Genomic DNA, 3,427 nt, shown 5'->3' with positions numbered 1-3,427 from the left:
TGATTGAAAAAAAAAACATATTTATTTCCATTTATTTTTCAAATGTATTATTTATTTTTGTTTTTACTTTAAATATCAATTATTTTTATGTTATAGTTAATAATAATAATGATTGTTATTAAATATTATGAATTAATTTTTCTTTTTGTTTGCTTGGCAAAATATTTTACACAGCAAAAAAAATAGTTGTTTTTATTTATCTTCATTAGATGGTAGTTTTTGATCCTGGATACCCTGTACCCATCCCAATCTTTATTATTATATTAGCATTATTCAATACTGCAGACAATGCTTGATGGAATTTATTATCAAAAATACTTTCTTGATTCTTTTCGAATCAAAATTTAAATTAATCATGTACGTAATTAAATTAATAATAGTAAAAAATAATTATTATTAGGTATAAAATAATAACATATAATTAAGAAATAATTAATTAGGTATCAATGATAGTAATCCTGCACTATATAATGATTAACATACTTTTTATAGAAGTGAAAAAGTCGTATCTTTGAAAACTTTTTTTTGAAGTTGCTTTAACTGCTACATATGACATCTCTTGATATATAAACACGAGTAATATTTCCCATATTACGGGTAAAAGTATTTTTTCCATCAAGAGAAAAGTATATACGTTTATTCTGGAAAAGAAAATTTATTATAATTATTTGTATGATTAATTAATTATTATGATTAGCATTGTATCAAATATGACAATTTCAATATTGTCAGATAGAGCAACTATATTAGATCTTTCATATATTTGTATATAAGAATATAGTTTATTAAAAACTTACCATTTTATTTTTATATTTTTCGCCTTTCAATTTTTCATTGAATTTATCAAAATAATATCTTCCATTGTTGATAGCTTAAATTCTAATTTTTGGACCACTGGATTTCCTTCAGGATCTGTTAATAAACTGAAATCTAACAGCTGAGTACTGTTATTTTTTTATTTCAGACAGGATTTGGGAACATCAGCAGATATGGCCTTTTAAATTCGCTAATTGTTTTGATAGACTGTTATAATTATGTTTGATACATTCCAGCAAAGAACCTGTTGAAAATAAATTATATATTATATTTTTTTTTTTAATTAACACAATGATTTAAATTTCAAAATTGTGACACTGATGTAAATATAAATATTGATACATAAATATTATCACGATTACAACACTCCACAATTTCAGAATGGAATCTATATTATGATTTTTTAAATAATTATAATAAGTATAGATATCCTAATAAATTAAAAAAAATAATTTTTTTTTTCTTACCACTGGATACAGTATTTTTTTTTTGATGATGATCTAGCTGCTAATATATTCATTTCAGCTTCTGTTTCAGATTTATGATGATGATAAGGGATTATCAGCAATTGTTGCTAATGTACTGTCTTCATGTGCTATTTCCATACGCATATTTATGTCCTTCAAATTAGAGTGGATTTTTCTTATTTTTCTACTTTTAGTTGATGGTGATGATGAAGATGATCAAGGTGGTATGGTGTAGATTATGAACTAATTTTTTCCTTTTTTTTTGAGTCAACAATATAGTTAGTACTGTCATTAATTCGTTTTATTTAGTTTCATTATTTATTTCTATAGGTTTACATAATGATGACGGTGGTGATGAAGATATCAAAGACGCTATTGATGTAGATGACCATTCAAGACTATGTTTTTAGGCTTGTTTCTTCACTATTTTTTGGTTACATTTTTTTGGCTTTTATTTCTTAGGTTCTAGTGGAATGAAAAAATTTGAAATAAAATTTCAGTTCAAAAATTAATGATTAAAAATAAATTTATATCAATTAATATATATACCTTGTAAAAAAATTATTAGAAATTAATCAACAATATTTACATTTTAAATAATAAATATTACCTGCAATTTCAGTGGGTTCGTTAGTTAACTCTAAAGCTATTTGGCTAAATATATTATCTATTTTTAATCAATCCTATGCTAAAGCTTTTAATTTGAAAGTTTTTTCAACAGCAGCCACTTTTGCTTTAGCAGATTACTCATTATTGGTAGAGAAGAATCGGGGTTCTTTTTAATCTTATTAATTTTTCCTCTGCCTCTTCCATTGTTTCTGATAATATTAATTGTAATTATGAATTACTTTCTTATTATTATGACAATGAAATAGCAATTCTTAAAAATCTATAATTTAAATAATAATTTACCTGCTGTGCCACTTATTTGAACATAAAACGTTGGCCATGTCAGGCAGACCCTTCACAATGTTTAACTATCGTTTGTAATAATTTACAATACTTAGCCGTACTTTTTAACAATGATTCAGGCTATTTACATCCGGGACTATTATGTACAACCCTGGACACTAATTTATGGGGTTGGGGGGAAAGAGGGGGGTTGGGTGGGGGGGAGGAGGGTGGGTTTTCACCCCTCCGGCAGCCTATTTTCGTGTAAACCCCGTTGTTACAGAGATAAGGTTAAGGTTAAATTTTTGTTATTTTTGACTCCACCTTAATTCTGGTGCTGCGGTAAGTTTACTCATGCTCCGTTCTGCGACTATCACGCGTTATTTTCCAAGAAATTTACGTAAAAACGATTTTTACTGTAAGATGAAAATACGATACGAACTGACCTTTAACGACTGACGAATAGACACTTTTAAACAAAATAACGCCACTTTTAAACAAAATAACGCGTAGTTGTGCTGCGGGACGTCCACTCATGCTCCGTTTTGGGACTTTCACACGTTATTTTTCGAACTAATGGTGAAATAAAATGATAATTTAAAACACAATAACAATTATTAAAAATACGATACGAACTGACGTTTAACGACATAGACAACATAAACTGAGTTCTGGGACAGATTATTAAATGCATAATATAAATTATATAAAAATCATTTTTAAGATTTAATAATCTAAGCTATTTTTATTTATTATTAATATCTCAAATAATTGTAATTTTCTTTTCTTAAAGTACTTTTAAATTTGTATCCATAAATAAGTCAGAGATAGAAATAGATTAAAAATACTTTGAGATAGTTTAACATTGCGTGCTAGAATATAGGTTAAAAATTCGAAAAATACCCAAAACCGAATCGGAGCACCCCACTGTCCACGTGGTCTTGGTCTGTCCTACCCCTAGAGTGTTTTTTTTGTGCCGCGGAGGCGCGGAGGGAGGGCAGCCCTCGCCCGCCGTGCGAAAGCGCGCGAACGAATGCGTAGAGGAGCGGCTGAGGCTGGTCGCCGCAGGCGACCAGCCTCCGCTGCGGAACGGAGCATGAGTGAGCGTGCTTTCGCACGCAAGGGCGGAAGGGCTGCACTTCCCGCAGCGCCGGAGCCAAGCGTTCCTCTAACTTTCGAAATTCTTCTTCTAGCCTGAAAACTTTAACCATGGATATCTCCATAACTATGGGGTTCTGAGGTGTGACAGTGGT

General features: G+C 29.7%; 2 long non-coding RNA genes across 2 annotated transcripts; both read right to left on the bottom strand.

Moving 5' to 3' along the window:
- Nucleotides 1-377: 377 nt before the first annotated feature.
- LOC123661028 lies at nucleotides 378-1,307 on the bottom strand. The gene is made up of 3 exons (XR_006744274.1): nucleotides 1,287-1,307; nucleotides 798-1,060; nucleotides 378-641 (listed from the first exon to the last, which is right to left on the bottom strand). It is a non-coding gene; the product is annotated as an uncharacterized LOC123661028 (long non-coding RNA).
- Nucleotides 1,308-1,447: 140 nt separating this feature from the next.
- Nucleotides 1,448-2,323, bottom strand: LOC123661027. The gene is made up of 3 exons (XR_006744273.1): nucleotides 2,196-2,323; nucleotides 1,894-2,101; nucleotides 1,448-1,748 (listed from the first exon to the last, which is right to left on the bottom strand). It is a non-coding gene; the product is annotated as an uncharacterized LOC123661027 (long non-coding RNA).
- Between the last annotated feature and the right edge of the window lie 1,104 nt (nucleotides 2,324-3,427).

This window comes from Melitaea cinxia, chromosome 16 (genome assembly GCF_905220565.1).
Source record: "Melitaea cinxia chromosome 16, ilMelCinx1.1, whole genome shotgun sequence".
NCBI classification, from domain to species: domain Eukaryota; kingdom Metazoa; phylum Arthropoda; class Insecta; order Lepidoptera; family Nymphalidae; genus Melitaea; species Melitaea cinxia.
Note: the sequence above shows the minus strand (reverse complement) of the source record. Positions and strands in the feature narration are given on the sequence as shown.